Source organism: Corvus kubaryi, unplaced genomic scaffold (genome assembly GCF_017639235.1).
Source record: "Corvus kubaryi isolate FWS band 111438036 unplaced genomic scaffold, C.kubaryi_AGA036_p1.0 split3-37296, whole genome shotgun sequence".
NCBI classification, from domain to species: domain Eukaryota; kingdom Metazoa; phylum Chordata; class Aves; order Passeriformes; family Corvidae; genus Corvus; species Corvus kubaryi.
The window spans coordinates 1729198-1752092 of record NW_024582086.1 but is presented as its reverse complement, the minus strand read 5'-3'; the positions used below and the strand labels follow the sequence as shown (position 1 = coordinate 1752092).

At 43.0% G+C, this 22895-nt stretch overlaps 1 protein-coding gene across 2 annotated transcripts in view; it reads right to left on the bottom strand.

Moving 5' to 3' along the window:
• LPAR1 (lysophosphatidic acid receptor 1) overlaps positions 1-22180 on the bottom strand; it is a 74746-nt gene extending 52566 nt beyond the window's left edge. Inside the window, exons 1-2 of one of the 2 annotated variants that reach the window (XM_042015255.1) lie at positions 22125-22165; positions 21528-21684 (exon numbers count right to left, since the gene is read on the bottom strand). The gene's annotated coding sequence lies outside the window, so the exon portion shown is untranslated. Of the gene's footprint in view, positions 1-21527; positions 21685-22124 lie in introns of both variants that reach the window. The other variant, XM_042015256.1, reaches the window with a different exon arrangement.
• Positions 22181-22895: the final 715 nt, after the last annotated feature.

Here is a 22895-nt window from a genome sequence, read left to right as displayed (position 1 = left end):
ACTGGTGAATAAAAACTTAGCTTACAGTATAAAGTACTAATTGACCCCAGATGGATAGGTCCTGTAAACTCATCAAAGAAAATAAAACATTTGAAGACCATGTAAAAAAGGTGAGAAAGTAAGAAAAAGATCTCACATAAATGACACACTTCCAGATGTCCCATCTGAATTTTTGCCATCTGAAAGTATTCATTTGGCATCACTCACTTCTGGCAGCCTTCACTAAACAATCCTGCTCGCAATTAATTTGTTCAACTCACAAATAAATGCATCATCCCACCATGGCAGCCTTGCCATCACAAATAAAAACGAATGCCATCCAGGGAAGAGCAGCAGCATTGATTTGTCCTGCCTAGCATTTCATTTTGCTACTTGTTAAAATGATAGTGGTAGCACAAACTTTTAGTTACCTACTATGGACTCATGGAGGTGTTTTCCTACTGTCCCAAATTGAGATAAGAACAATTTAAAGCAATGAGATAAGAATATGAACAGTAACAGCAACAACATTAAAATTAATAATGTAAGTATACAAAAAGAGGGTGACTTACATGCTAAAGTGCTCAAAGACCAACCTGGTGCCATGCTGCACCTGAGACAATGAACTGTGCACAGACCCTCTGTGCCCATATGGTTTTTTTCTGACTGCAAACCCCCTCACTCTTTCTTGGAAGCAAGATACCCTTACTTCCAGCCCCCTGCGGTGATGTCCGTGGGGTAGAACAACCACCTAGGCATGCCCACAGGCTCCAAGCTCTGACCCCTCACAACTACTGTGAGGAAATTAAGTCTGTCTTGGCCAAAAACCAAGCACTATACACCCCTTATTCTATGCCATCTGCATCATGCCCAGATCCTACACTTTGCAACTTTACATACATACATATATAAGTATACACAAACACAGTATCATTTCCATAGTCAGTGGCTGTCCCTCCAAGATGTCTGTTGTGTCATTTAGTCCATGACTGTAGGATCTATGAGGATCTCACAACTGGTGTATCTGGAGCATCCATAATCATTGCCCATGGTAGTTACGGCATATAGCGGCAGTGTCATTGAGCAACCAATACTATATAATTCAACATTACAGACTGTTCTCACCCAAAACTCAAATCTTGAGGTACACACCATGTTCCCCCATCCCTCTGCATTACCCACCAAGTACACTCAGGTCCTTGAACAAAATAAAATCCCATGGATGGGTTTGCCTTTTCTTGAGGCAGCACTAACCTAAACTGTCTTCCCTTACACACTTCTCTTATGTGCCACAAGAACTTTATCCTCTTCTACAGTACATGGAGGTTTTGACTGGGCAGGGCCAGCTCAATTGGTAGTGCCTCTAGTGTTAACGAACCAGTGGCCTTCACTAAATGTAGATCCCAATGTTTGAAGGTCCCACACCCATTGCTTTCAATGTAGTTTTTAGCAGTTCAGTGCACTGTTCAATTTTTGCAGAGACTGGGGCACGATAGGGACTATGATACACCCACTTAATCCCATGCTCTCTGGGCCAGGTGTCTGTTTTTGAAATGAGTCCCATTGTCAGACTCGATTCTCTCAGGGGTACCATGCCTCCAAAGGATTTGCTTTTCCAGGCCCAGGATGGTGTTCCGGGCAGTAGCATGAGGCACAGGGTAGGTCTTCAACTATCCTGTGGTGGCTTCTACCATCGTGAGCACATAGCGCTTGCCTTGGCGTGTTTGAGGCAGTGTGATGTAATCAATCTGCCAGGCCTCCTCATATTTGTATTTGGACCATCGCCCACCATACCACAGAGGCTTCACCCGCTTGGCCTGCTTGATCGCAGCGCATGTCTCACAATCATGGATAACCTGGGAGATACTGTCCATGGTTAAATCCACACCTAGATCATGAGCCCATCTGAGTGTTGCATCTCTTTTCTGATGATCAGAGGCATCATGGGCCCACTGAGCCAGAAATAATTCCTGTTGCCAGTCCAGATCCACCCAAGACACTTTAACCTTGGCAGTTCATCCACCTGTCTGCTGTTGCAATGTTCTTCACAAGCCTGACTCTTGGATGCATGTGAATCTACAGGACATATTTTTACCACCACCTCCTCTACTCAGGCAGAGATGTCGTGCCACAATTCGGAAGTCCAGATGGGTTTCCCTCTGTGCTGCCAACTGGCCTTTTTCCACTGTTCCACCCAACCCCACACAGCATTTGCCACCATCCACAAGTCAGTGTAAAGGGTAGCACACTGGCCATTTCTCTCATTCAGCGATATCCAAAGCCAGATGGACAGCTTTAAGCTCTGCAACCTGACTTGATCCAACTTGTCCCTCAACAGCTTTGCAACTTGTCATATAGGACTCCATACAGCAGCTTTTCATTTTTGACATATCCCTACGATATGGCACAAACTATCAGTAAAGAGAGAGTATAGCTTCTCATTTCCAGGTAGCTGATTATGTGGTAGGGCCTCCTCAGGATGTTACCACCTCCTCCTCCTCCTTTTCTGATGATAATCTGAAATTTTTGCCTTTGGGCCAGAGCATGATGACTTGTAGCGATTTCGATTTCCTATTTGAGCTCACGTTGTGATCAAGCGCAACCCACTTACTCCACGTAGCATCAGTGGCATGAAGTGTGGAAGGAACTTCCCCTTTGCACATTCAGTCCAGCACTGGGCAGTAGGGGTGCCAGGAGGAGCCATACTTTGGTATCTCTTCTGAAGCAGATTGATTCCCTTCCTAAGCTGCCAGATACTTTTTTCCAGACTGCGTGCAGCATGTCTTGGATCCTTTGTATCCCCAACTTCAGAACCCCAGGGGTTGTCCTTGAGTCTTCCCAGGTACTTCTTGTGAGAGACTCCAGGAAGATCCATTCTCCCTGGCTGCGGTGTAGAGAACACTTTTTACATCTTTTCCTATCCTGACTGGCCCAAGGGCTACTGCATGAATAATCTCCTGTTTAATTTGCTCAAAACCTTCTTGTTGTTCAGGATCCCACTTGAAATCATCCCTCTTCCATGTCATGTGATAGAGAGGGCTTACAATCTGACTCTACTCTGGAATACGGAACCTCCAAAAAACCACAATGCGTAGGAAAGTCTGCATTTCCTTCTTGCTGGTTGGTGGGGACACAGCTGCTATTTTGTTGATTACACCCACTGGAAACTGACAAAGTCCATCTTGCCATTTTACTCCTAAAAACTGAATTTCCTGGGCAGTTCCCTTATTTTACTTTATCAAAAACCAGGGCATCACCAAAGCATTAGGACAAGCCAAAATAATTTAAGTTTTGAGGAATACATTTAATGCAGGTAGCTCAGTGTGTGCAGTTTGCAAGCTGAGCTGCCTGCATTTACCATGTTCCTCAGTGGAAGTGGTTATGATCTTTACAATTTCCTCCTAATTCTGCCCTCTCTCTGTTCCATGGGGTGTTGTATCTGCAAATGAGGATAACCTCCTGCACTCTGTTCAATACTTAAAAGAGCTGCAAAAAGGTAATAGTTGCAATTCAGTATTGGGCAAAAGAAGCAGAAAATAAATAAAGAGGGGATTTCCAGACAGATGGTGTGGCCCATTGTTATACTCTTGCCTTGAAGTTCTTCTGACAACAGTGACTGATTTTTTTCCACTTAATGAGACTCTGTACCATCTCCCCATCAAATTTCTGATGTCTCAGCAAAGAGACTACCCTTTCTCCTGCCTCAGCACATGCACTAACAGTTTGGAAGCTAGCACAAAATTAACTGTCCCAGTCAAGCTTTGCTGATCACATGTGTTTGATTACACACATTTTACAATACAAATTCTGCACATTGGTTGGTATCAGCCAGGCTCTATCACCTGACACCCCTCTCCAGAAAGCAGGATAAAGAGTGTCATCATGTCCACTATTACCATGGCAATAAGTATTGGAATACTACTAGATCTAGTTTATGGCATTGATTAAATACGTTCAGCAGTGGTAAATGCAACTATTCAGCACACCTTCAGACCAACTACCAACAAAACACACAAGTTACACCTGTTCTTGCAGCACATGCAACACTACCCTCCATTACTCCCAGGAAGACCAGTTCTACAAACATCACTACCACCAAAGCCTTCCTGTCTGCTATTTCTAATCACTAGCCAGACTGCTTTAAAGAACTACAGAGCTATAGCTGCTCACCCATTTGGAAGCTCTTCATAAGAATGAACAAATTCACTGTGAAAACGGATTTGTGAAGTATTACTGAGGGGTCATGGAAGTCTGGAAGGGGAGTGCCAAAAACAAGGGACAAGCTCACCATGTTTCCTGTGCTGGCTGCACCATCAACCCTCCTGGAAACAGTCCCTGCCAGTAAAGCCAGACATTTCTTGAGTCTAACTTCACTGTCTAGGAAAATAGAACGGAATTTGCTAACATATGAAGAGGTTCAGAAACAACAATAGGAAATCTCTACCTTGCTAATACTGAAATAAAACCAAACCAAAACCCAGAGTAAAACATACTTGATTCTGCCCTTTCCCAGTATCAAGAGCGACAAAAGTTACAAAAGTAACAAAGTTACAACCAGCTCTAAGAAATTGGCCAGATATTTAATTTTAAGAAGAAAGATCAAGGAGAGACTGAAGGTACAACAAAATTGACCTTATTCATTCACTTCTGCAGAAGAAACTGAGATCCTCACAGAAAATAAAGTGAATTTTTCATGCTGCTGCTGGACTAGCATGCTATATAGGGTCAAAAAATCTTACACCAACACAGGCAATAACTACACAGAGTAAAAGATGCTTATATAAGTAATACCTCATCCCCAAAACACAGCACATGTATTTGCCCAAACCACAACTGGAAATCAATTTATATCCAGAAACATTTTTCCATCAAATCCCTGTCCCTGTGGAGGAATCCCCTATGGACCTAGTAATTTCTTTGCAGTTGTCAATGGTTAATCCACTTTGACATTAAATGTCAATTCTTTGCAGATATTGTTTAAGAGATCAGAATTTTTATTTCACAGACTGAGAATGTTAATCCAATGACATCAATTTCTATGCAGGCTGCTTCTGCTCACAGAACTCCCACTGTTGATGAAGCATTGCACTGTTTGAGCACAAACATATCCAGAGCAATTATTAAAAAGGATCATTTTCCAACCTGACACAATAAATGAACAACACAGAAACTGGCTAAAAAACATATCATTAAGGCTCAGAAGGGAGGGAAGGAGAGGGAGGGAGACCTGCAACAAGAAGAGTAACACAATGTTTTAAATGTTTCGCTGTCACCAAAAAATGACTTATCAATAATAAACGAACTGGGAACTACAAAAGCCAGTTGAGCTGGTTGGCCCAAAACCCAGAACCAGTTGGTACTAAACCCTCTCTCCTGACCTCACTCACCTGACAACTTTTCTTGTTGTGTATGCAGCACAACAAGATTTTGTAGCAGAGCTGCAGAAGCACTACCAGAGCTGCATTCACAGGATGTTCTGTGTGACAGGGACGGATTACAGAAGGTTGTCAGTGAGGCCAGCTGAGACAGCCTTCTGCCTAGGCACTGAGAGAGAACAGGAGAACAGCCTCCAGCAAGACCAGTGGAGCAAGTGCCATCACTACCTGCCATTTGATCTCCAGCATGCTGCCTGACCCACCTCAAAATCTCAGGGGAGACCAGGCAAAAACAGCACAGACACCCCAGCAGATCAGATCACAAAAATGGCATTATCCTCTTCTGGTTGTTGAAAAACACCCTCCTTTTATCCCACACACATAACATGTTTTCTGGCTTTTCTCAGTTGTTTTTTTTTGTGCATGCTTTCATGGGATTTTTTTCTTTGTTTTCAGCCATCTGAGCACTCAGGACTTCAACAACCAGAAAAACAGGACAAAAATCTCCCAAGTTCAGATCAAACCCAACAACTGAACGTGTTGAAACAGGTAATGCCTACACCATTGCTGCCCCTTCAGAACAACAGTGTCCTAAACAATTGTCTTGGAAGTGATACAGTCTTACAAAGATATAACAAAGAGTCAGAGATTTTATTACTGCTACGGTTCCATGTAAGTAATACATCTACTTTTGCATTGGTATGATGCCTGCTTTGATTGCGATTTGTCAGCCAAAACATACATTCGGCTTAATATTAATTACAACCACCTCTTTAGCCACTAACAGCATTAAAAGCAAGATGGCAGCATGTTTAGATGTGTATCAGCTTGCAGATTGCTTTACTGAAATCATCAGCCAGAGCACTCAGATTTTATTTAAGCAAATCAAAACAAAGTAACAGACAACACCTTGGAAAATTTAATCCCAAGATGCCCAGGCACCTGAAAAGCATCTGACAAAAAAACCCAAACCAAACCAACATGGGAGCACACTTAAAGATCAAATTAAAATGCAGAAGTCTCAAAACGTATTACTAATGAGAAAAAAAGTAAACATAAATAAACTCGTCTTTCCTACCTTTCCTTCTGCCTTCCACCAACTCACACCTGTACATCTCAAAGACTTTTTAAAAGCTGCTGCAGAGAAGTTTGCAACTTCCTGAGGCTAAAAGAGACTTCCAGTTTCCACTACCTCAGTCTTTACTTTCACAGTACAGCTCTTAGCTTTTTTTATGTGAGGAAAAAAGATGAAGATTTCAGTAGTGATCTCAGGCTAGAAATTTATTTCTATGTAAATTTTAAAAACTGCCTTTACATTCAGTAGGACTCTTCCACAACACAAGGATCTCAAATCTAAGTCATTTGCATTCACAGTGCAGTCTGTGCTTCAAACAAGAAAAAAAAAAAATTACGTCAGTCAAACCTTTTTGAATAGGAGCTCTGTGGCTAATCTGGGGAAGATCATTGTTCTGGCCTCGACAATACGACCACTACAAGACTGCTGCTAAGGCTTCCCATGACAGAATACAGCCTGGAAGTTCAGCAAAGATGCCCCAGGTAGAGCCGCCTTAACCAAGCTAAATAGTTTCACAAACTCTGCAGAGAGAGTGTTGTGTTAAACTGCCCTCTTTCCCCACTGTGAGACTAGGGAGATGATCTGTCACCTTAATTATTTAGCATGCGCTGAATTAATTTACAACAATTAAATAATATCATGATGCAGTTGCACTCTCTCAGAGAAATTATCTGCTGTCACAAAGAACATGGCTCAGCAGAGATACCTTCCAAGTCATCCCACCAGGGCAAGGTTAGAGACCCTGCCCACACCCCCAAATAAAAGCAGATCATCAATCTGAATGTATAAAAAGACAAAAACCTCTCTTCAGAGATTTTCAATGAAAATAATCAAACAAACCAGTAGATAGTATAATATCCTCAAGCCTTTATCTTGCAGGGAAATCTTTTCCACATGCCACTCTAATTTGCCTCTAACCATGCCTCATACTCCTTCTGAGGATGGCAAAAGCAAACTGACCACAGTCATGCACTGGGTTCCACCAAATGGCAGACAGTTCAAGAGTCTGTAACTAAACTACAAATGTCTCCTTTACCTACTCTGAGGTTCAGCCCCTGAAGGGACCTCCAGAAGACCTTAAATGAGTAGATTATTCCCGAAATTACAAGTTGTTCATTCTTTCAGGGATTGTTTTTATCTTGGAGTTGTGTATTTTTTTGTTTGGGGTTTCTGGAGGGAGAAGATGTCACATTTTATACTTTGAAAGAACAAACCCATAGTATTTGGCATTATAACATGTGAAATCATGAACACATTCACCCTACATCATGTCAATTATGATACAAACTGGACTCACATCAGCAGCAGGCTAATCCACAAGGGATGCAGCCAGCACACCACGTTTCTCTGCATACTGATGAAAGGAAATTTACCCAAATAAAGAAAAAAGAGAAACACACTCGTAATTTTCTATTAACATTTCAACTTCTTTTGCTAAAAGTGTCATGACTGTGCTCCCCAAAACCAAATCATACTCCTTTCCTTTGTTAAACACAGGATACCTCTTTCTCTGCTACACATTGAGGCACTTGAAAGCTCATTTGCAGTCAGACAAAACCTCCACTTATTTTATGTAGTTGTCCTTTTTCAGAATCCCTTCTATACTTCCCTGACCTAGGTCAGTTTGCACCATCCAGTGCAATTCTCTCACTTGCTAAACCTCCTTTCCTGATTATTTCCATATTGTATCTATTCCACACCCATCTCTTGGGGAGCATTTTCTTGCTGTTTTTTAAACCCAGAATGATACCTCATCTTCTCTTGAAGCCTCTGACTTCTTTGAAAAGCTGAGCTTTGTCTGAAAACTCAAAAAAATTCTGCATGGCTTCCTCAGTTTTCTCACTTTCCTGCAGTTTGCCTTTTAAAGCCAACACATCAGTTTGCCTCCCCATTACTATCCAGCACCTCTAGAATTATTTCAGTCATTATCTAGCTTCTCCTAATGACTTCCATTAGTGTTTGCTTATTAAGAATTTCTTAGAGATGACCATTCCTTTGCCACTCATCAAGGCCGGAGAACCTCTTCCCACTCTCTGGGGGAAAAGAGTGAGCATCTGCCTTAATGCAAGGGATTGCTGGCTGGTAGATGGATGTCTCTGGATGTATTAGGAGCTTCTTCAACACAATGATCAGGTCAGCATAAAACAACCACACAAAAAATACAGACACACAAAAATTGCTTTAAAACATCTCTGCTAGCCACAGCACCATCTTCAAGAAACAACTGCAGCAGCAGCTTCACAATGTTTTTTTAATTGATGTGTACTGGAGCAGCAAGATATCCCTGAAAGTGAATTTTTAATTTCTGCAGTTCAAGTAAAAGCAAGATGAACTAGGAAGACTCTAGAGTAATAATTCATGCAATCATCTAATTTCAACATTATCTCACCGCTTTAAACTTCTAGAATCACAAGAAAATAAAGAGGAAAAATACAGCTAGACACCAGTTCCAGGAGAATAATGCCAATTTGCTCAGGCTTATGTAAACAAGTCGCTACAACATGGATGGTCTCTCATAGCACAACCACAATGAAGCTGCTGTCATATGAATATATTTTCAAAATATACACTTCCATCATACTGACTTCCATAGTACCAAATCCTTCTAAAAGAAGTAATTTCAAAGCAGTTTCTGAAACTCTTTTAAAATTGTTTATTTTTACTGACAGACATGAAATTTGAAGCAGTAAACTAAGAGGCAGAAAAGTTCAAAGTAACCATGGATAGTTCATCATTTAAGATGCATTACTAACTGCTGCCAGCATTGTGTGCACATGTGCGTATAAAAGAAGCAAGTATGGTGCATGTTTTTGTCCTCTTTTGTCTCTCTCTCTGTTATTAAAAAAAAAAAAAAAAGAGAGAAAGAGTGACAGAGCAAGGAGCTGCTAATTAAAATGATTCTGAATACTAGAATTGCAAGGGTAATAGACAGAATTTAGCTCTTAATATATTGTCATGACTATTTTGTGTACTAATCAATATAATTAAAAAAGGTAACAGTGGGCAAAGACCTTTGTATCAACTTTATTAATGACACAGCTACAAGGATAGAGTGCATCCTCAGCAAATTTGCAGAGGACACCAAGCTGAGTGGTGCTGTTGTGTCCAGCTCCAGGGTCCCAGCACAGGAAGGACATGGACCTCTTGGAGTGAGTCCAGAAGAGGCCACCAAGATGTCTAGAGGGATGGAGCATCTCTCCTACAAGAAAAGCCTGAGAGATTTGGGATTGTTCAGCCTGGAAAAGAGGAGGCTGAAGGGTGACCAAATTGCAGCCTATCAATACCTGAAGGGAGCTGTCAAGAGAGACAGAGAAGGACTTTTTAAAAGATCATGTAGAGACAGAAGGAAGGAGAATGGATTCAAACTGACAGAGAGTAGATTTAAGTTACGTATTAGGAAAAAATCCTTTACTGTGAGGGTGGTAAGACAGTGGAACAGGTTGCCCAGGGAAGGTGTGGATGCCCCATTCCTGGAAGTGTTTAAGGTCAGGTTGGATGGGGTTTTGAGCAACCTGGTCTAGGGAAGGGTACCCCTGTCCATGCAGGGGGCCTGGAACTAGATGATCTCTAAGGTTGCTTCGAGGCCATTGTATGATTATGATTGTATCAAGGCATGAAGCACTATATACAAAATCAGAATGCTTTTCTCCAACTATCACTCCCCAGCAGAAAAAGTAACAAGAACTTGATCTTCTCAACAACTTACAAAAAGACTTTTAACATTTGTTTCTAAGAAGAAATAACAAGTGATACAATTCAACACTTCCATAGATCATCAACAGAGACTCCATTAGTAAACTCCACCTTTTGTTTAAAACTCAGAAGTAGTAACAGGCTGGCACTCTTCTGAAACAAGTTTGTATTTAAACATTCAGGCAATATCCTTTTGCTAGATAAAAAAATCATCTGGATGATAACAAAATGTCACAATTCTCTAAGCAGCTTTGAGAGGGGCCAGCCTTAAAGTGAGTACTTCCTTTTCCCCCACATCCACAAAACAGATGTTCAATCTTCAGGCAGAATAAACCACCACAAAATACAATAATCTGGAAATGCTGAAGCCAAGGAAGTTCACAATTAAGCCTGCCAAACCCCAAATTACAAAGGCACCACTTCAATATAGATCTACATGCACCATGACCAGTGATGCACAAACAGCAGTTTAATTTAGTTTATCCGAAATAGAAATTTGCCAGCTATTCCCCCTACTCCTGAAAATACATTAAAAGACTGCCAGGCAATATCTTAAGGTGGTTCAGGCCACCATCAATGCAGACACAGGAACTATTTATCAACCGCTCAAACCAGAAATAACAGTCATGCTTCTTCAGGAATATTTATGCAACATCTGCATTGGTTCAACTGACTGTTCTCCAGACACTTTCCGCAGTGCTGTATTTTGCATAGTTAATCTGAATGAAGTTTGAAAGAACCTAGAATTAACAATAAGAAAGAATTATCTTAATGACAGGATTTAAATTCCCTATTCTCATGTCACTACTCTTTCCCAAGGCCACAAACAAACTTATCTGATGGACAGCAGTGACCCAGAAATAAGATCTTACCTTTGATCTTGTCAAGATGGAGGGGGAGGAAACCCAGTAGCTCAAGACGACAAAAATCCTGATGTTGATGAATGAAAGGGATTTACTTCTTGTCCATCATGCAAATCTCTGGTGTGCTCAGAACAATACACCCAGAATTTGTGAATCCCTGCTGTAAAATTGGGGCTGGTTACTAGTTTCTTGGCAGAGGTCAACTGGGTTTCCTTGTCCTCACAGTCTGCCCCATGCTCCCTGCTGTCTACAGTATGCCAACTCAACCAGTTGGACTTTCTGTGGAACTGTTTTTATGGATGATCAGGATGTAACACACTCCCCAAAATACCCTGGGAGCAGCAGCAGCTGTCAGATATGCAGAGAACTGCAGCAGAGTACTGGGTTTTGGCCTCGGGTAGCTTATGCTGATCATTCTATGAATTCAAGACTTATAAATGCAAAGCACTACTGAAATATGCCCTTAAAGGAGAGGTATGAAGAGAACACCAAGATTTCATCACCTCTCCCTCTGAGCCTTCCCCTTTCAATTATCAAGTGAAGTCTAAAGCAACTTAGGCTGCTGCCTATCTGAACAAGCAGGTAAATACAGAGGATTAGCTCACAGCTTGACTAACTCAATTTAAGAATTGACTTGGATTAACTCCGAGTTGTGTTTAGCAGACAGGCTCTTAGAGCATACAAGAGGTCACATGAATTAAGTAGGCTGTTGTAAATTCACACCATACTTCAGTGATTATTCAGCTTCTCTGACTAGGTTCTCAATATACACAATGCCCAGCAGAAACAACAAATATTTCAATCAGAATATTTGGGAGATGCCACAAATTCAAGTGGAAAACAGAAAGCCAGAAGGCAGAATGGAGTTGATGTAAAAACAGAACAAAACCAAAAAAACCTGTGTTCTAACACATACGATGACAGGTTAGCGTTCAAGCACTATCTAGTCTGTCTCACCACTTTTTAGCTAAACTCCTTTTGCACCTCTTTTAAAGAGTAAGAAAGATGAAAAAACAGTCATATTGGACAAAAGTACAACTGAATATCAGTGGACTATTCTTAAAGAAAAAAGAGAATAAAAACTAGCTAGTAGTTTGCCTTCAGCTCTTCCGTTGGAACTCGGTGCACATTAGCATGGGTACAAACATTAAATACATACACACTTCAAAGCCTCCTTCAGACAGTTTGCAACAAAAGCATAAGCCATAAAGCATTACTTGGGAACCACTAAGACTTTTTTTGTGACTGCACAAATAAACTAAGAAGTTCAAGGGATCCAGGCCACAAAAGGAGAATGTACTGAAATCCACCCACAAACCAGATTTTTTAGGCATCCCACAATTGCACACACCAGTGGTGTCCATGACACCAAAGCTTGAGGCCCATGCACAGTTACTCTCATCCCTGACACAGCCCACTTAGGCATGTTGGGTCTGATTTTCAGCCTCCCACTACTGAGCAGCCTCTCTTGCATCAGCCAACCTTACACTCCCCCTCTACTCCACTCTCAGGAGATCCCACCTGGAGTATTGCGTCCAGCTCTGGACCTCTGAAGAGAAGAACAAGCAAGTTCGGAGAGGGCCACAGAAATGATCAGAGGGCTGAAGCACCTCTCTCCCCTACGAAGACAGGCTGAGAGAATTGGGGTTATTCAGCCTCGAGAAGAGAAGGTACTGGGAAGACTTTATAGCACCTTCCAGTACCTAAAGAGGGGCTATAAAAAGGTTGGGAAGGGACTTTTTACAAGGGTACGTAGTGATATTGCAGGGGGTAATTGACCCAGAAAGAGGGTATATTTTGATTAGGTATTAGGAATAAATTCTTTACTGTGAGGGTGGTGGAACAGGTTGCCCAGCGAGGCTGTGGATGCCCCATCCCTGGAACTGTATTGAGGTTATGCTGCACAGCGCTTCAGCCAGCCTGGTCTAGTGGAAGGTGTTCCTGTATGTGGTCGGGGCTTGGGACCTAGATGATCCTTAAGGTCCCTTCCAACCCAAACCATTCCATGATTCCATAAAAAATACACTATGGCATGCTGGCAGAACTGACAATGTTTTGGAAAAACCCAAAGCCTATTACTTGGTCAGCTGCTGCCTTCAGTCTTGCAGCAACCTTCTTCCAAGAATACTCAACCCAACGGGCAACACTGCCAGGCCAGAAGGAAGAGTAAAGCACCACAACTTACCAAATCCTCAGAGCTTCCCACTACAGCTATACTGGCGTCCCCCTCTAGTGGAGACACAGCTTATACAAGCAGGAGATTACACTTGCAGGGTCTTGGGGGGAAAGTTAATCAAACCACAAGAGGAACAGCCAGAGGGATATACAGAACACAGAATGACTTCTGGCACAATTGTAGGACGCAGATGCACGGCGAGGGCACAGTTGGGTTTCCTACCAACCAAGAAATGTCACCTCATCTTGGGAGCTTCAAGAAAAGCCATTATTTTCTACCCCTTCTTTCTCACACGCCTGGCAATAACGAAACACGAAGGAGCAGGGTGTGGCTTCATTGCCAAAGCTGTTCCTGAAGTTTTGTGCCACTCTTTTGAGAGAAAAAGTAACTGCTTTTGCACAAAAATTATACCAAAGGTCCCTTCACAGACTCTTCATAGCATTTTAGGAACAATTTAGAAAGAAGAACTGATAAAGCTGTAAACAAGTCTCTCAAACAGAACTTTGTCATTAAAATCTGGGCAACTGACTGCAAGAGACTTTGTGGAGGAGATGTTGAGGACGGAAATATGCAGGATCATGGCATAAGTGTTTGCTCAGGCATATTATTTTTAAGGCATTTATGTGTTCTACAATCATGTAATTCCCTCCTGTCATCAGGTTTTCATCAGCTTGCACATCTCCCCCTGATTTTTTTCCTCTAGGCTGAACCTCCTAGGATGCTTTTGCATGTGAAACTTAAGCAATCCAGGGCAGGAAACAGAAACACACTGTACTTCGTGGAGAAGCAGGCACTAACCTATGCTATTCCTATCAACTGTTTGCAAAATTGAAATAATTCTAGAGACCTATTTTCAGTCTATTCACTGAATGCCAGGATGGTTCTGATTACAGAATACCCTGAAGCCTCAGTCAGTTTCCAGTCCCACTAGCATGGGCTATTTGAAACAGGACACTGTAACTGCTGTAAACAAGAAGCAAAAAGACTAGGGGAGCAAACACTAATTCAGAAAAGTCTTTTGTTTGCAAGGCTTCTGCACAGGGAAATACACTGCTTTGAGGTAAAGTTTTCAGTAGTTCCATCAAAAGCTTTAGGAGGAGCAAAAATCATACTGATTTGTTGCTAACCACACTGGGACAGCTCACAAAGCCCTGTGCAGAAACCATGCCCAGGGCAGCTCAAAGATACCTAGCTCATTTCCACAGAATTGCTCTCCATGTATGACACATTGTGGGAGGGACAGCAAGGAAAAGGAAAGACAGAAAGACCAATAGACTTGACAAACATTTATAATTGTATCTTTCGAGTCACACTCAAGATGACACTCTTTGAATGCTGGGTGCCTATCCACACATTCATTTCCCTCAAGTTGTTTGTCCCACTGCAGCATCTCAGGAAAACAATTAGTGAATTCCATTTCCTTGACAAGAGGAATGAAGGGGCAATGACCTATTGATGCACTGGACTTGTGTCTGTGGGAATGTAGCAACAAACAGGGAGACACGTGGATAGAAACAGCTGAAAACCCCAATGAACTCTTCACTGAAAGCCCAGGCTTTGCTCCTCTCCCAAATCTAAGGATTACATGGATGGTTAACACATGTTCAAACACTACTCCTAGTACATCCTAGTGTTACTGTGGCATATAGGACAACATGCTCTTACTAGCTTGGCTGGCTCATCCTGACAAGACAGAAATGTCTGGAGACATTCTCAGATGGATACAGGGAACATTCAAGTTATCATCCTGTACTGATAATCTGCTAATATGACATACAACACTTCAGCAGGGCTGTGTACACATTCGCAAAGACACCTTCCAAGTGTAATAGTCAGGACATGCAACACAGCATTAATATAGACCTTACTGCGCTTTGCTCTCCTTTGGGATTGACAAACTTATCATCATCAGTCTGAATCTATGCTGGTCTATCTAACACTCCCCTACCAACTTTCCAAATGCTTTTTTACTTCAATAATTAGTTTCATACGTTCAGAGCAAGGATGCAACTATAGAAATGTTTTATTCTACAAGCACAACCTGAGGCAAGGTAGCCAAATTTCCACTTTATGTCCCACATTACAGCTTCACTACCACATGAAAGCAACACTTTCCACTGCAACTCCTAAGAGAACTGTACATATCTTGTAAAACTACTGATCCAGTCTCTACGCACAATCACTGAAAACACACCTCTCAAAATAGGCATGGAAAACAACAACTGAATTATGCACAAAAGTGAACAGTTTATTCCATTAGCTGGAGTATCAATGAAAGAGCTCAGATGCGTCTGGATAGAACATCAGGCACGCATAGACACTGCCGGCCTTTGCTACTTCATATTCGGTTACAAGTAACTGTGAAAATGGTTAGTAACACAAAAAAACCCTGAAAGCTCTAGGACCCAAGAAGTGACACCACTGTTGCAATAAGAGATTGTAAAAAACACAGTAACCACAAGAAAACAGATCCCACCAAGAAAGTCAGTAAGCACCTAACGCAGGCACACAAACCAAAAAAATACTGACCACTGTCCCTCCCAGTGCAAGGCAATGCCTAAGGGCAAGGTGACCTTCTCCTGACACTGCCATTGGCTCGAGGTACTAACCTGCCTTCCTCCTCTGAGGTGTCCTGCCACCAGCCAGCCAACGGGTAGAGCTGCAGCTGGTGCCACTCTGACAATCTGCTTCCCCTTGCTCCAAAGCAGCAGGAGAGTAGGGGTGCTCACCACCCACCAGGCTTCTGTGCTGTGAGCTGCAGGGACAGTGACTGTTGCACTGCTGGCATCCCCAGACCCTTCCATCCCCCTTCAGCCCTTCCACCTCACTTGACACCAGCAAAGGTGATTCAGAATTGAGCAGCAAACAAACTTGGGCTTTCTTCTGCACCAGCATCCTGGCTGTGGACACCCACATCCTGGCTCAAGGAGGCACACCGCCCTTCACATATTGCAGCTATGCAATGCCACCCCAGTTCCCTTGCTCTCTCTCCAGCAGCAGCTCAAGGCTTCAGGACACTGTCCAGCAGGCCTGACAACCACAACAGGTCAAAAGCAGACTGCACTATCAAAGACTAAACATTTAGTGAAATCCAGCAGCTACAGACCCTTTATCAATACTCTTTTGCAGCAGACAAAACAACACTTGCCACACTTGAAAGCTATGAGGTATTTCCTACTGAGAGTTTATCAGTCTTTCTCCTTTCCTACAAAAACCAACCTGAAGTATAACCACCTAAAAAAATGGGTGTGACCTGTACAGCATCTCCCTTGACTCCCTGGATTCCAGTAAGTCTTTGCTGGAGTTCATGTTCAGCTCACTGCTGTTAAATAATCACCCACTTACTCAAAGAAGATACAAATTTCTCTATGCAATAAACATTCAATACTCATCCAACATTTATTTTTTTTTGGTTTAAGCTGCAGCTAACTTCTTCTTAATAAAAAGGGATACTACTATAGCTATATTTTTCCATCCAGGGTGAAAACAATCATCCTCAAATGGCCGAAGAACTTCTAAGAAAAACTTCTCTCCCGTAAATAATGTACCAACACCATTTCGTATCTGACATACACACCCTAAAAGACAGGGAGAGAGGGGAGGGAAAGGGGCTTACAATGGAAAACAATATGCATTTCTTTTGCCAGATTTTTACCACTCTTACAATCTCAAGAATTCTGTACAGAAAGATCTTGCCTTTGATGTCAATCCAATGCTTTTCTGCTTGCTCCTGCAAGCACTGCAATATGCAACACATTTTCTAGCTGGCAAAGAAATGGATGGACTGCATAAAGTGCCAGTGAAATCCATAGTACTCTGAAGGTCACTGTGGCATGTAAATTCCTACAGAAAAGCCAGAATGGTCTGTAATATGGCAACATGAGGGCACTGAACTGAAGCTTATTGCATATGACTATCAAACTCACTGGCACTTTTTTCAGCAGTTTCAAAAATCCACTTCAGGAGGCGTTTGCTTCTTAGTCACAGCGAGAAGCAAAAGCAGAAAGATAATGTTGCGCTCTCATATTTATCACCTTTGTATTTTTAAAAAGAAAATGAAAGTAGCTCCAAATTTTATCTAGAGTACACCACATGGAAGCCAAAAAAAAAAAAAAAAATTTCCAATGCATCTCAAGTTAAAGAAGTCTAAAATAAAGATAATTCAGTTGGCACAAAATTCTGAGCAATACAGTATCTGTACTCCCAAAATATGCTTCCTTCTAAAAGAGATCCAGCCTCCCCACTTTTGCAACTGAAGGCATTTCTTGTGCCACTGATCCACACCACCTACCAGCATTTCAGCAGCAGACCACACTGTAACGTAGGAGTGGGAAACAGCAAGGCACAACACTTTGCTCCTGTTTCCCCAGAAGGACCAGCAGCCAGGCCGTTATCCGTTACCAAGTCCACTGGCACAAATCTTCAAGGCATTTGGAAAGCAAAACACTCTCCACACATCCCAGCCCAGAACCCTGTCCAGGCTATTCATCCTGGGAGTGGCTTGAGGAGGAGGGATGTGGTTCCCCCTCTCCAGCTGAGCTGCTGGAAGGGGCAGGCACGCCTTACCCAGACTCCTTGCACCACAGCAGCCACCCAAGTCTGTGGCTGGTTTTGCCTGCCAGAAGCAAAGGGAGAAGATTCACTTTCATTTTCAGGAGAAACACTTCTTTACTTCTGGGGTAAATACACCAGTGTTCCCCTCTTTATGTGCACTAACTGCCTACAATATTTGGGTCAAGAAGCAGCCAGATCCAGTACGAAGTAGGTACAGGACTGAAAAAAGTGTGGTCAACAAACTACTCCTGTAGTTTGTGCCTATCAGGAAATTCTGGACACTTTGCACTAGTCCAAGCAAGGCTATTGTTCCTCTGTAGAGAAATACAAAACCTTAACCATCTCAAAAGTTCTTTGTCAAGAGCTTGTAAGGGAAATGCCATGATTGTGGAGTTGCCATGTGACATGAGGACACACATACACTATCTAAACCAGCACCACCACATAGGCTCTCTTCTCTTCTGGTGCTCAATGTTGCACAAATAGAAACAGCACTTTCAACAATTAAAGACACCAGTCATTAAAAAATGAAAATTGATCCTAGAGTGCAACCTTCAGCCAAACAATTAGCAAGATTTTGCAAATCAGGTGTGCTGTTAATCAGCTTGGGAGTATGGAAAGAGTGTCAGGTAGTCAAGAAACACCAACTGATGAGAGAAGGAGAGGTCTGGGTACACAAAGACAGGCACTTCTCAGAACTCCTCTACTTTCACCAAAAATCAAACCAAAGCACCAGATATTCAGATGTTCACTGTCACATGTATCAGCACATCAATGAAGGTGCAAGAATGAACAGGCGATGCTTCTACATGTTTTAAAGAAGCTAAGATTGAAATAAAAATGAAGAAAACCAAAATTCAAGTTCCATGACATGTCAGTAGAAAAGCAGCTCTCATTTCCTTGACAGAGCTTTCTTCTGCCCTGTGAATAATTTTGTATTTCTGTCAAACCAACACATCAGCCTCTCACCTGATCCAAAGTCATTCAGTGCCGATATAGATTTTACCGTTGACATCTATGGGCCACTGATGAAGTCTTAAGCTTCTGCTTTAGCTATGAAGAAAAACACGTGAGGAAAAACATGTAGTGTGTAAGTTGCAGCACTATTGAAGAGTGCCACATCTCTACAGTATCACCTTGTGACGCCTGGAAAAGTCAAAACCACATCAGGTGCTACATAAGCACTGCCAGTTCAAGCTATTACTGTCTCAAGTTCCTCATGATCAAGCATTTCTGGGGAGCAGTGTCCTCCCTTCAGATTATCAAAAATCCTAAGGCAACAAATGAGGACCATACCTAAATTGCAAGCAATCTTAAAGAAAAGGACATGGGAAGATGGAAAAAGAAAAGACATACTGTTTATTTTCTCAAAAGTTGCTTTTCTTTTCACCCTACTAAACTGATAGAAAAAATAATACAGTTCAGCGTGAAAGATGAAGCAGTGAAATGCACAACATATAAAGAACTAATCCACTAACTAAAGATGCTGGAGGGATCAAATATTGATTGTTCTATCCTTCTTTCAGTAAAACAGTGGTATGCATCTTTCCCGTGGCATTATGTGTAGCAGCCACTCTTCAAATATCCCATTTAGATGGATTTAAGTTGAATTTACGTGTGCCTTAAATTATATGCATTTTTCTTTATGAAAGGAAGGAAATTGCACTTATGTAGCAAGCTCTAATTTTGTGAGGGAAATGACAGTGAAAAGGACAACTGCCACACAGTACAACCTGTTCCCACTCTCAAATTCTTCCACGTATCCTTGGGCATCATCAAGACCATCAGCAACAGCTGTGAAGAGTTCCCCACTCAACCCTGATGGCAAAAAGAGCTGCACTCAGTTATCCTCTGCATCCATATGATAAAAAAAAGCCAGATACACAGCAACAGTGCTCAGTAAGTGCTGGCAGGTCACCACCTAGAGGTGCTCAAAGCCAGCTCTTCTGACATCTGGAGAAGGCAGCTCACCTCAGAGCGCTCAGACTGCTGGGTACTCAAACGGAAGATGGTGGTGGTCTTCCAAAGGAATAAACTGCTCAGAAGAATTACTTGCCTTTTGATTTAAACCTCTGAACATGAGACAAAGCAAGATTAATATGGAGAGGCCACTGAGAAACAGCTAACTATCCATTAAGGTGTTATTAAGGGCTCATCACAGTGATATAAAAGTGAATCCCATGTAAGTACTACCCAAATTTCTACTCCAGAGCAAAACACTTTCTTCAACACTCTCTCTTGGATTCCCCAAATAGTTTCACTGTGTGACACTACAAGACAAAGTAAAAGACAGATTTTTATTTTCTCCCATTTTTAAGCAGAGAAGGAATTACATTTTAGTTACAGTCTTCCAGAGTTACTGATGAAAACCACATGACCATAAAGTATTTTTGCACACAGTGATAAGATTGTCTGTTACTCACACGTGGAGTTCACATATTAAAGCCGGGTATGCAGTGTAGCATTACTTTAATTTTGCATTTTCCATGTGTTTTGTCTCAAAAGCTCTTTAACCTTTTGACCCTCAGTGTTTGTTTTGAAGAGCAGAGGAAGAGAAAGCAGACACCAGCCAATGTTTTCCTCTCTCCAACCAGCACTGCTACTGCTAAGTTCTCAGGACAAGGTTTATAGCAGCCAAGGGTCTAACTAGTGCAATCTGTAATAGGGAGTGATAAAGACAACACCATACTGATCATGCAAAAATGCTTCTCAGTATTCCTAAATAACATTTCCTTGGTTATTTGCCACACAAAAAGGAAAACAACCACTGTTCAGGTACAACTGCACAGGATGAGACAGTGTCAATCTATTCTGGAGCAAGACAGCATTTGATTTTGTGTGGTTAATATTTAATAAAAACAACAGTAAAACACAGGCCTATCAAGTTGCTTTGTAAGTCCGAGCACATATCAGTTAAGGAAAAACATGCGGCACGCCTAGAGCCAGTAATAGCGAGCTGCAGGGCAGAGCTTCACTTACGCCTGTGCACACAGAGTATTGCTTCAGTCCACTGCTGAAATTGCCAGAAACATTATTTTAGTACTACAGTATAGCCCATCCTCGCACAAGAGTAACAGGCTGCATGGCACACAGCCCTGGCCGCCAAATTGAAACATGACTCCCAGACCTGAGAGTGATTCATTTCAGACCAAATGGTACAACACACCAAACCTGACTTACAATGAAAAAACTTTCTTTGAAGAGATAAGAGTTGCAGCAGTTCTTAGCAGTAAAAAGACTGCAGCTACCCCAACTGCCCCACACTTTGAGAACACAAGCTGCCTACAGGGTCACCCCCAAGTTATTTTGCCTTGAAACTTCAAAAAACGCCAAACCAAACAAAAAAACATGCAAACAAGCAAGCAATAACAACAACAAAACCACACAAAAAAGGAACCCAAACGTGGAGCAAATAAGGATGAGGAAAAAAAAAAAAGAAGAAAAGGAAGATTTGGGCAGCTTCTAACATTCACAGACAACTGAAATCATGAAGGTGTGAGCTCGTTTCACAGAGAAATCCCCAAGAAAATTAAACTTAGACATTCCAACATTTTTCTGATAATGAAAACTTTTCACATATTTCCATAGGAAGCAGCTTTTTGGGATGGTTCCCGCTGTGAAGCTATTTAAAAAGAACACAGGAAAAGAAGTGAGAGGAAGAAACTTGGTCCCTCTGGTTCCACCTCTGTCTTCTCACTTCAGTTTGCTAACGGCTTTTGTCCTCAAGCTTCCCTCCTGTTCCCCCCGCTCCCAGTCTTTCTCTAATAATCCACACCCTTACGCTTGTCATTTATCTTCTCCCTGTGCTTTACCTTTATAAACACCATGGATACACCGACACTGCTCCCATCGGACTTTAGCAGGCTCTTCGTCCGAAGGACTGAGGAAGTCAGGAGAGAGAGGTGGCAACCATTTTTTATCTAGGACTTTTTCCACTGCCTTAATTTGGTATAAATAAATCCAAAGAGACTTCGGGGAGGGGGGAACGGGGGGAGGAAAGCAAAAAAAAAAAAAAAAAGAAAAGAAAAATATGAAGATAGACCCTAAATAAGTCCTGTTAGTGTCCCTTAATCAAACAAGTGCCCATCACTTATTCCAGGCCAGCCCCGGAGACGCTAGCCCAGCAGGAACAGCAGCCTGACCTGACGCTTGCAGCCCACTCCAGCCCATTCCGAAGGAGCTTTTCACCGCCGAGGGCCCCCTGCCAACACGCGCCGCCCCGCGCACCACTGCGCGCTGCGGGACTTACACCAGGTTCAGAAACACGAGAGAAAAAAGCCGAAGTGAGGAGGGGAAGGGCGCCGTGGGCATGGAGCCCTTGGGGAATGGGAAGCGGGCACCTTTTCGCAGGCGAGAATGGCGGGACCCCCCGCCCCGCTCCGCCTCCGGGCCCGCCGCGCTGCGCTTACCTGCGGGGGCTGCGCGGGCGCGGCTGGAGGGAGCGCGGCGCCGCCGCCGCCGGCGCGCACAGAGGGAGGGAGGGAGGGAGGGAGAGAAGGAGAGAAGGAGGGAGGGAAGGAGGAATGAGGGGTGGGACGGGGAGGGACAGAGCGGGACGAGACGGGACGGGGCGGGAGGGACGGAACGGGACGGGATGGGATGGGCTCCCTCCGCCCCCGGTCCGCCCGCGCTCCTCCGCCGGGCGGGGCCCAGGTGTGCCCGCCCCGCCTCGCAGAGCCCACGCGTGCCCCAGCGCCGGCGGGGCAGCGACGGGAGCTGCGGCAGCCGCTGCGCTGGCGGCCGCCCGCTCTCTGCAGCAGACCTTGGCCGGTCGCGGAGGCTACCTCGGGAAAGGGCCGTGGGGTTTGGGCTGCGTGGCGTGGTATGCAGGTGGTTATGGAGCAGCCGCAGTGCTCGTCCTGTGAAACTTTCGAATATCTTGCCGATGTCGGCAAGAGCCGTTTGGGAACCTCAGTCATAGGAATAGTCAGTTTGCAGGTTCACCGAGCACTCATCCTTGGAAAGGGACAGGGTTGCACAACAGACAGTTTTCCAGATTAGAAGAATTATTTTATTATACAAAATCAGGTTCGAATTACTTCTTCTTCCCCACGCCCTGCCCCCCATCAGTTTTTACTGTGAAATACTTTGATTTCATTGGATTGCAGGAGCATCTAGAGGCCACTTTTGCACGTACATGTATCAAGTGGAAAGATGTATGTTGCACAACACTTAGTGTT